A 12,193-nucleotide genomic window follows, 5' to 3' on the forward strand; every position below is an offset into this window, starting at 1 on the left:
GCTATTTAACACGTGCCTTGCACCTCCTCAACAGCCCGTTCCGTGTCACTGGTTCATTTACCATCCATCACAGCTAACAGTTCTGAAACCTTCTGCTGCTAATTACAGGTTCTTGAGCTGCAGCTTTTAAAGAGATCTTTGGCCTGCTGCTACCATTCCTACTTCAATGCTTCCAAATAATGGGTGATTCTTAAATTCCTTAAAAGTGACTCAAGGTAGCAAGCCTCAGGGAAAAATATTTCTGGCAAAAAGAAAAGTCCTTTTCTTTAGCAAATGCTAGAAAATTATGTAGATTTGCTTGTAGAATAAGCATCATATTGGGCCGGGGGAGGGGGGGGGAGGTCTTTTCATTCCTCACATTCTTATGGACAGAAATGGGAAGAGAATAGTTTATGCTGATAAACAGTTTTGTTTAAATCTCTTTAATCACAATTGAATGTCTGAGCAATACATAACTCTTTCTTCCATCTCCAGCTCACATAACCATAAACATGACAAGCATAATGATTTTTATTATTATTATTATTATTTTGCCCCTCATTTTTCCTGCCCTTCTACCCCCATCTCCTCTTCCCTCACCCATCAATTTGGGTGGAGTATTTCTACTGAATACTATTACTACTACTACTACTATTTAGCATTTCTATAGCGCTACAAGGCGTATGCAGCGCTGCACAAACATAGAAGAAAGACAGTCCCTGCTCAAAGAGCTATGTAATAAAAGTGAGCCAAGTATAGGACAATCAAGCCATTGTGACATCACTGATGAGGTTGGCTCTTATTGGTGGCCTGAGGCATTATGACATCACAATATTAGCTCTGGTTACAAGAGACTACTACTACTACTATTTAGCATTTCTATAGCGCTACAAGGCGTACGCAGCGCTGCACAAACATAGAAGAAAGACAGTCCCTGCTCAAAGAGCTATGTAATAAAAGTGAGCCAAGTATAGGACAATCAAGCCATTGTGACATCACTGATGAGGTTGGCTCTTATTGGTGGCCTGAGGCATTATGACATCACAATATCACCTCTGATTACAAGAGACTACTACTACTACTATTTAGCATTTCTATAGCGCTACAAGGCGTACGCAGCGCTGCACAAACATAGAAGAAAGACAGTCCCTGCTCAAAGAGCTATGTAATAAAAGTGAGCCAAGTATAGGACAATCAAGCCATTGTGACATCACTGATGAGGTTGGCTCTTATTGGTGGCCTGAGGCATTATGACATCACAATATTAGCTCTGGTTACAAGAGACTACTACTACTATTTATCACTTCTATAGCGCTACAAGGCGTACGCAGCGCTGCACAAACATAGAAGAAGACAGTCCCTGCTCAAAGAGCTATGTAATAAAAGTGAGCCAAGTATAGGACAATCAAGCCATTGTGACATCACTGATGAGGTTGGCTCTTATTGGTGGCCTGAGGCATTATGACATCACAATATCACCTCTGATTACAAGAGACTACTACTACTACTACTATTTAGCATTTCTATAGCGCTACAAGGCGTACGCAGCGCTGCACAAACATAGAAGAAAGACAGTCCCTGCTCAAAGAGCTTACAATCTAATAGACAAAAAATAAATAAAGTAAGCAAATCAAATCAATTAATGTGAACGGGAAGGAAGAGAGGAGGGTAGGTGGAGACGAGTGGTTACGAGTCAAAAGCAATGTTAAAGAGGTGGGCTTTCAGTCTAGATTTAAAGGTGGCCAAGGATGGGGCAAGACGTAGGGGCTCAGGAAGTTTATTCCAGGCGTAGGGTGCAGCGAGACAGAAGGCGCGAAGTCTGGAGTTGGCAGTAGTGGAGAAGGGAACAGATAAGAAGGATTTATCCATGGAGCGGAGTGCTATACATCACAACCCCCGGTACATACACTGTACATTTCCAAACCACCACAGAGCTCACATTCTTACCCTCTTCAGTCATATCCAGACCAAACCCACCTATTACTGCCCCCCCCCCCCGCCATCTCATCGCTTTCCAGCACTTTGTGCCCTAAAAGACAGCAAATCCAGATGTACCTGAAGTTGTCATGGACACTTGTCCTCTTTCCCTAAATCTTAGGTGCCCCAAATTCTATCTGTATGTACCCAGGTAGCATGTTATCATGTTCTGTCAATGCCAGTATGTAGGGGAGGGGGACAGGGTCCTGCCATTGACTTAAAATGCAATTCTTCCACATGAAGGGCCCCTTTTACTAAGCCATGTAGGCACCCACATGCGCCCGTGCGCCAAAATGGAGTTACCACCCGACTACCGCGTGGCTTTTGCGGTAATTTCATTTTTGGCGTGCGTCTGCTACGCGCGTCTGAAAAATAATTTTTAGTTTCTGGCACATGCAATGGACGCATGCCAAGTGACATCTGATGAGCGCAGGTCATTACCGCCCAAATTCTTTACCGCTAGCTCTATGGCTGGCGGTAAGGTCTCAGACCCAAAATGGACGTGCGGCAATTTGGATTTTGCTGCTCATCCATTTTTGGGGGAAAAAAGGGCTTTTTTACAGATGCGCCGAAAAATGATTCTGCGCAAGCCCAAAACGACGCTACCGCAAGCCATTTTCCAGTGCGCCTTTGTAAAAGGACCCCTAAGAAGGATTTCGTATCAGCAACCTATGGGTATTGAGTGGAGGAGTAGCGTAGTGGTTAGTGCAGTGGACTTTGATCCTGGGGAACTGAGTTCGATTCCCACTGCAGCTCCTTGTGACTGGGCAAGTCACTTAACCCTCCATTGCCCCACATACAAAAGCGCCAGTATATAATATGTAAACCACGTTGATAGCAACCACAGAAATCCCATCCCGATCTCCTCTGTGGAGAAGGATGCAAGATGGTGCTGTGAGGAGTGTCGGACCTAGCGGTGCTCTGTCTCTCTGGGCATTGCTGCTTGTTCAGGCTCACTAGAGCGGAATGGGAAAGAGGAGAGGAAAGATCCGAGAGCCTCCCCCGGCTCCCTCCTCTATACCTCCGACGAAGCAGGCAATTCTGGAGCACTTTCGAGTGCAACCAGTTTCTTCCCCTCCTACTTAGTACTTCTTCACCTCTTCCGGAGGCAGGAGCCTCGGGAGGCAGTTTGAGCAGGGCTTCTCTGAGCCCTGTTGAACGTGTGCCTCCTCCGCAACCAGGAAGTAGACCCACAGTTGCAGTCGAAATGGCATTGGACACCCAGCTTGGGGAGAATCCTGCTCTTTCAGGGGGGCACTTCGACTGTGAGTTCAGTTCCAACTTTGAGTTTGGAATACCAGCATGTTAACAAGATCCTTGGTGAAGGTATTGTTAACTCTTTAACTCAAGTTGTTACTCGAAATGCTTCTGATTCAAGGCAGACATTGGTGAGACCAGTCATAGTGACACTGGAGTCACTTTGGGACCCCATTGGTAATATGCAAACTTCTCTTCTGGATATTGCAAGACAAAATACTAAGGATTTAATATCTGTTTCTGACGCAGTCTTGGTGCAGGCTCAGGCTACGGGTCAATTATTCCTTGAAGCTGATTCCCTTAAATTTAAAATACAGACTATGGAAAGTTTGGAGGTACCAGTGGCATTCCTAGGGGCGCTGACAACTGGGGCAGTCGCCGATGCGCCCCGCCCCCTGGGTGCAGCGCCCCGCCCCCCCGGTGCAGCGCGAACCCCCTCATCACCCCCCCCCCACCCCGGCAAAAGAACCCCCCACTGGGTGCATGCCGCTGGGGGGGGGGGTGCCGCGCGCCGGTCAGCTTCGTTGTTTCCATGTTCCCTCTGCCCCGGAACAGGAAGTAACCTGTTCTGGGGCAGAGGGAGCATGGAAACAATGAAGCTGACCGGCGCGCGGCACCCCCCCCCAGCGGCGTGCACCCGGGGCGGGCCGCACCCACCGCCCCCCCCCCCCTTAGTACGCCACTGGGAGGTAGCCTTAATTAAGGAAAAAAATGTTGCAAGACGTTTGGAATATCTGGAGAATCAAGCTAAAAGACTTAATTTGAGACTCTTGAACTTCCCAAAGTCTCCATTATTACTTCCGCTGGAAATGTATGGTGGAAGTTTTAAAAATGCCTTCTGATGTTTTACCACTTATCACCAGGGCTCAGTATATTCCAAACCATGGGATTCCCGAAGTTTTGGGGGTCCTTTTACTAAGGTGCACTGAAAAATGGCCTGCGGTAGTGTAGACGTGTGTTTTGGGTGCACGCAGAATCATTTTTCAGCGTACCTGCAAAAAAGGTCTTTTTAAAATTTTTGCCGAAAATGGACGTGCGGCAGAATTAAAATTGTCGCACGTCCATTTTGGGTCTGAAACCGTCCTTACCGCCAGCCATTGACCTAGCGGTAAAGTCTCACGTGGTAATGACCTACGCGTGCCAAATGCCACTTGGCACGCATAGCTGACGCACGCCAGAAAATAAAAAATATTTTTTGGGCGAATAGCAGACACGTGCCAAAAATGAAATTACCACAAGAGCCGCATGGTAGCCGTACGGTAACTCCATTTTGGCGCACATTGGGTGTCCGTCGACGTTTATGTGGCTTAGTAAAAGGGCCCCCAGGTTACTCAACCTAGAGGTGAAGGGATTTAAACTTAACAGCTTTTCTGGAATCTTCTTTGGAGGTTATTACTCGAAGGACTACATTAGTGGTGACTTTTGCCTTTGAACCTGACCGCAATTCTGTATTCAAGCTTTCCTTTCGACATATGGAATCGTTGTTTAGGGGTTCAAAAATAAGGGTCTTTCCTGATTTAGCAAGAGGCCTTTTAGCCCTGCGGTCCAGGGAACAGGCTTTTGGCGCTAGTTATGTGTTACGTTTTCTTTGTAATTGTATAATATTGATCGAGGGTAAACAATTTCAATTTTTCGAGCCTAAACAACTAGAAACATTTTTGAATGCCAGAGAAGACATGCGTGTTAAAAAGTAGTTTCTAATGTTCACTGTTAGAAGGTGACTGAAGTAAACAGGTGGGAAGGACGTATTTCTAAGTATTTAATATTTTTTTCTTTTTTTTCTTTATTTCCTTTATCTTGGATCTGATTACTTCTTATTGTGGACGAAAATTAGAATTTATTCTTGAATTATTAAGTTCCTGTATTTTTCTGAGTTTCTTTTGTATCCTGGTACTGTGATACTATTTGGATATTGTATATTATTTTTGAAAATGATAAAAATAACCAAAAAAAATCCCATTTCCCATTTCCATTCCATACTCCCCCTGCAGTCTCTTCAGTGTTAGAAAGTTACCCTCACCATCCACTATTTGTGCCATTCAACCTCTTCTGAAGCCTTAAAAACCTTTCACCTGTATAACTGGCAAAAGTCAGCCTTACCTCAAAAGGAGAGGATCACAAAGAAGCCCACCAGATGTCTAATGTGAACAAAAATAACAGAGGTGACAGGAGGCATCCCTGTCAGCTGCCTCGCTGCAATAAAATGGATTGTGTTGGAATTCCATTCTCCATTCCGAGCTTTTGACCTAGAACAGAGCAGCTAGACCACATTACCTAATAACCCCCCCAAGCCATATGCTTGTAACAATTCAAAAAGGTAGGTCCAGCTGACATGGTCAAATGACCAACATAGCAGGGTACAGCAGGACACTGCCTAGTTTAAGTCTATTCATTAAAGAAGCGCATGCGCAAATGACCAAAAACACTACTACTATTACTACTTATCATTTCTATAGCGCTACTAGACGTACGCAGCGCTGTACACTTGAACGTGAAGAGACAGTCCCTGCTCGAAAGAGCTTACAATCTAATCAGGACAAACAGGACAAATAAGGGATATGGGAATTAATAAGGTGGGAAAAATAAAATACACAAGGGTACTGTACAAGTCAATAGAGGTTGGGCTTTTAAACTAGATTTGAAGATGGCCAGAGATGGAGCTTGACGTACCGGCTCAGGAAGTCTATTCTAGGCATACGGTGAAGCAAGATAAAAGGAACAGAGTCTGGAGTTGGCAGTGGAAGAGAGGGGTACAGATAAGAGAGATTTACCCAATGAATGGAGTTCCTGGGGAGGAGTGTAGGGAGAGTTAAGAGTGGAGAGGTACCGAGGAGCTGCAGAGTGAATGCACTTGCAAGTCAATAAGAGGAGTTTGAACTATATGCGGAAATAGATAGGGGAGCCAATGAAGTGACTTGGGGAGAGGGTTAATATGAGCATAGCCACACTGGTGGAATATGTCATGCAGCAGAATTTTGAACAGATTGATGGCTTAGTGGGAGACCTGTGAGAAGCAAGTTGCAATAGTCTAAGCGAGAGGTGATAAGGGTGTGCATAAAATGTTTGGTATTATGCTCAGAAAGGAAAGGATGAATTTTGGTGATATTATAGAGAAAGAAATGACAGGGGATATTCAATGATCGAGAAGCTTGTCCACCCTCTAGGGTGGTAGTCCACAATTGTAGTGGATAATCCTGCATTGATTAGTTAAACCTCTGAGAATTCCCCTTTCACTTACAAACATTTAGTAAAACATTGTTTTCAGCCTAAAGCATTGCTAATTCTTTATGCAGCAAAACAAGTGAGAATTTATAGGAATGTGTTATCTTCCATGAAAATCACTCAGAAAACTTTGAAAGCACCAATTCTTCTATAGTTATCTGTCTTGATACTCCAGTTTTTTTGTTTATATTTTGGAGTTTATATACTGGTAGATTTATTGGGATTTTTGTTTACATGTCTGAAATCCCAAAGAGTAGCAACATTCCATGCTACCATTCCCAGGGATAGCAGATGGTTGCACCATGTCTATCTCAATAGCAGACTATGGACTTTTCCTCCAGGAACGTGTCCAAATCTTTTTTTTATATCCACATACGCTAACTGCTGTTACTACATCCTCCAGCAACGAGTTCCGGAGTTTAACTGAGTGAAAAAATACTTCCCCTAATTTGTTTTAAAAGTATTTCCATGTAATTTCATTGTCTGGTCTTTGTACTTTTTGAATGAGTGAAAAATCAATTCACTTTTACCCATTCTATGCCACTCAGGATTTTGTAGTCGTAAGTCTGCTGCTCAAAGGGTATGGGAATCGGCATTAAGGGGGGGGGGGGGGGTGACCTTTCTAGAATTGTGGTTAACATCAATCTTTTCCGGTGCCCATGTTTGAACACCCTTTGTAAAACCTGGCCAATAGTGGTGATATTTATTTGCCATATGAATAGCCCAGGAATTTTACTGTAGAACTATTTTAACAGGCCTAAAGTAAATGTATAAAACCCATCCATTTGCAACTGAATATCACTGCTGTACAGATAAGTTCTAGTTCTTGTCTTCACTCTGCCCCAGCCGTATATGGATAGTGGTAAAGCATCTGGGCTGAAAATTGTCTGATGGAGGATTTGTACATTTAGGGGTGAATTCTGTACAGGTCACTAAAGTTAGACATTCAATATCAGCAATTACATACATAATACCTGACACATAGCGGAGATTGGGTGGCAACGCCAGTAATTGGAAAGCTAAACCAGTGCTGGGCAGCTTTCTATGGTCTATGCCCTGATCGTAACTGAATCGAGATAGATGGGCTGGAGTGTAAAGTTTAAGGGGCTTCAACGTTAGCTTCAGAACTTTTAGTACAAGAACAGTGCTGGGCAGACGTCTACGGTCTGTGCCCTGAGAAAGGCAAGGACAAATCAAACTCGGGTATAAAGTATCACATACCATGTAAATGAGTTTATCTTGTTGGGCAGACTGGATGGACCGTTCAGGTCTTTATCTGCTGTCATTTACTATGTTACTCTTTGGGGTTCTACATGGAATGTTGCTACTAATTGGGATTCCGGAATCTTGTAAATCTTTAGGATTCCAGAATCTTCAGAACTTTTAGTACAAGAACAGTGCTGGGCAGACTTCTACAGTCTGTGCCCTGAGAATGGCAAGGACAAATCAAACTCGGGTATAAAGTATCACATACCATGTAAAATGAGTTTATCTTGTTGGGCAGACTGGATGGACCGTTCAGGTCTTTATCTGCCGTCATTTACTATTATGTATGTTACATAGGGGTTGATATGCAAAATGATTTAACTGGCCAGAAATAGCTGAGTTAATTTGTGTAGAACTATACCCCCTTCCACACATTCCAATACCGAAATGATCCATACTTTGGTCCACCGGGTTGAGTCTCCATTGAAATGCTACCATCCTCTAACTTTGCTATCTATTTATTTATTTTATGACATTTTTACCCCACATTAGTCCAAGAGTGGCTCAGGTTCAATGTGACTTACATGGCAAACAATTAAATGAATGATACATATAAAAAAATTACATAAACGGATTATAAAGTACAATAAATAATGTTATAACATTGGCTTTATATAACAAATATAACATATGTGGTGAATTAACCTGGCTGCAACTGTTGTCAAATCCTTGCTCAAAGCCCACCTCTTCAATGTTGCTTTCGGCACCTAACCTTTATACCTTTCAGGAAATCTAGACTGCCCCTATTTGACTGACTGTACATTTGTCCTTTAGATTGTAAGCTCCTTTGAGCAGGGACTGTCCTTCTATGTTAAATTGTACAGCGCTGCATAACCATAGTAGCGCTCTAGAAATGTTAAATACTAGTAGTAAATGGTAGCAACATTCCATGTAGAATCCCAAACAGTAGCAACAGAACCTCAAATAGTAGCAACATTCCATGGAGAATCTCAAATAGTAGCAACAGAACCACTGCCCGTTCTTGACTGACTGTACATTTGTCCTTTAGATTGTAAGCTCCTTTGAGCAGGGACTGTCCTTCTATGTTAAATTGTACAGCGCTGCGTAACCATAGTAGCGCTCTAGAAATGTTAAATACTAGTAGTAAATGGTAGCAACATTCCATGTAGAATCCCAAACAGTAGCAACAGAACCTCAAATAGTAGCAACATTCCATGTAGAATCCCAAACAGTAGCAAAAGAACCACTGCCCGTTCTTGACTGACTGTACATTTGTCCTTTAGATTGTAAGCTCCTTTGAGCAGGGACTGTCCTTCTATGTTAAATTGTACAGCGCTGCGTAACCATAGTAGCGCTCTAGAAATGTTAAATACTAGTAGTAAATGGTAGCAACATTCCATGTAGAATCCCAAACAGTAGCAACAGAACCTCAAATAGTAGCAACATTCCATGGAGAATCTCAAATAGTAGCAACAGAACCACTGCCCGTTCTTGACTGACTGTACATTTGTCCTTTAAATTGTAAGCTCCTTTGAGCAGGGACTGTCCTTCTATGTTAAATTGTACAGCGCTGCATAACCATAGTAGCACTCTAGAAATGTTAAATAGTAGTAGTAAATGGTAGCAACATTCCATGTAGAATCCCAAATAGTAGCAACAGAACCTCAAATAGTAGCAACATTCCATGGAGAATCTCAAATAGTAGCAACAGAACCACTGCCCGTTCTTGACTGACTGTACATTTGTCCTTTAGATTGTAAGCTCCTTTGAGCAGGGAGTGTCCTTCTATGTTAAATTGTACAGCGCTACGTAACCCTAGTAGCGCTTTAGAAATGTCAAGTAGTAGTAGTAGATAGAGAAGATTAAATCATAATTAAGTTTGTAAACAAAGAAGTGAAGATGAATAAATATGGGTGAAATTAGGGCTAGATAGGATTAGGGAGGAAAGAAGAAGTGAAATTAATTGTATGACTGGATAATGTTCAAATAAAATTCTTTGTTTTCTGAAAGACTAAATTGAAAACAAAATGAGTTTTCAGTAAGTTTCTGAAGAACAGGTAATCAATCATCTGTGCATTTAATTGTTTTTGGTAGAGAATTCCAAATTTTATTAGCTTGACATGAGAAGCTGGCATTGTGAATTGTTTTATAAATTACATTCCTACAAATGGGGAAATGCAGAATGAGATATTCTCTGAATGATGATACAGCATTACGTGGGGGTAGTTCAATGAGATTGTTCATATATGATGGAGCAGAACCATATAGAATTTGGTGAATAAAAACACAGAACTACGGCTCAGAAGAGGAGGTTTGGTTGCCACAAGTGCAGCCAGAAGCTTTAACCCGGGATAAGCAATGAGATGGCCCTTAATAGTAGGGTTCATTTACCCTATGCATAAGTACAGGCTTTCAACATTTTTTTTCATCCCTTCTATGAGGCTCCACAGTCCTAAATTATTTGCTCTGCTGCACGTCTCATATTCCGCCAGAACCAATATACTCATATCACCCCTCTCCTCAAGTCACTTCACTGGCTTCCAATCAGATACCGCATTCAATTCAAGCTTCTCCTTCTTACCTACAAATGCACTCAGTCTGCTGCCCCTCACTACCTCTCTACCCTCATCTCCCCTTACGTTCCCGCCCGTAACCTCCGTTCACAGGACAAATCCCTCTTCTCTGTACCCTTCTCCACCACTGCCAACTCCAGGCTCCGCTCATTCTGCCTCGCCTCACCCTATGCTTGGAACAACCTTCCTGAGCCCTTACGCCAAGCCCCCTCCCTGCCCATCTTCAAGTCGTTGCTTAAAACCCACCTCTTCAATGCTGCATTTGGCACCTAACTCTTACCGTTCAGTAAATCCAGACTGCCTCATTTTGACCGCCCCTATCGGACTGACCGTTCATTTGTCTCTTAGATTGTAAGCTCTTTGAGCAGGGACCGTCCCTCTATGTTAAATTGTACAGCGCTGCGTAACTCTAGTAGCGCTTTAGAAATGTTAAGTAGTAGTAGTACTAGTGTGACTTTGCATCAGATGTTCTGCCTTTTTGCTGTAAGCATCAATGAAGAAAGATGTTTACGATATCATATATTTAAAACATTTGAAAATATACAGCTTAGTCCAGTGAAAGTAACATTAAAAATGATACGAGTAAGCTGGGGAGGTTGCCTGATGTTTTTCAAAGCAGCATCCTGGTGGAAACTCTGCAGTAAGCTGAAAATCATTGATAAGTATTATATAAAAAATAATATTTCAAAAGCATAACCTAGGGGAAATTCACACCTGAAATGTTTAAGCATCATGCTGGGAGTGGTAGAATCCCTTTGCACCACTGAGCACTAATTAAAAAAAAAAAAAAAAAAATCCCCTAAATCCCTTTAACCATTTATAAGACTTACAATCTGTTTGCTCTGACCAAGGTGCTGAAATCCAAGACTCTTCATGGTTGACTCTTGCCTACACTTGTCATGTGTAGATATAATCCTAGGCAGTAGAAACTGTCTGAGATACTCTATACTGTCAAACATATTTATTTCTACATTATCTAGATATTAAATTTATAAAAATGAAGTCAAATGAAGACGGATGAATGTGTATACTAGTCTCTCATATGGAGCTTCCTGCTATGATCAAACATTCCACAGAAGTGGTGTTACAAATTGAGATGCCATAGGGTTGGATGTTTTGGAAGCTTTCCCATTGTTATTCCAGGTCACAAGAAGCCAAATTCATGAAGATGCAGTAATTTTATTTAATGAGGGTAAATGACAACCCAAGAGAGCATGGTCAACTGTAATCAAAGTAGGAGGTGTTGACATTGTGTAAATGGTACTTCAACAGATCCCCAATTTGGGTGGGACCGTGGGAGACATACTTTTCAATGCATATCTATATAACAGAGGCTTTGTAAACAAAAACATGCCTTATCTAGGCCTACACCACCCTCCTGGCTTCTGATAACTATGTTTCTCCTGTTCTTCCCACAAATACCTAAACACTACCCATTAGAGCCAGCTTCAAGGTCTGACTTTCATGTTCACCTGAGGGGGATTGAATGGCAAAGGCATGCTAAATAACTATTTTACAGACAATTTGACAATGTTTACACCTGCCTTAGGCCAAGATGAAGACAACAAAATCCTTTTCAAAGTGTTTCACACAAAGATAAACCTGGCACAGAGTCAAATGTATCTACTGCATAAGCACTCCATAGACCTTGAAGAGGTCAGATAGGTTTAACAGTTGGTAATTAGGAGAAATAAAAACCCTGGAGCTAAGACTTACAATGCTATATTTCCCACAGTACCTGTAGGATACCACTGCAAAAGTCCATGTTGCAAAACTAGCATTGGTTGCCTCCCACTGGTCATGAGAAAATGAAACAAAAAGCAGGATGGCCTGGGCTCCTCCAAGATCGTGTTTTCTGAGTTTCTCTCCAGGTTCTTACTATAACAAATCAAATGCCCTAAATAACTTTAGCAATAGCTTTTTAAAATTAAATTGCATTAGACTTTAATCCCTCAGAG

This window comes from Microcaecilia unicolor, chromosome 10 (assembly GCF_901765095.1).
Source record: "Microcaecilia unicolor chromosome 10, aMicUni1.1, whole genome shotgun sequence".
Taxonomy (NCBI): Eukaryota; Metazoa; Chordata; class Amphibia; order Gymnophiona; family Siphonopidae; genus Microcaecilia; species Microcaecilia unicolor.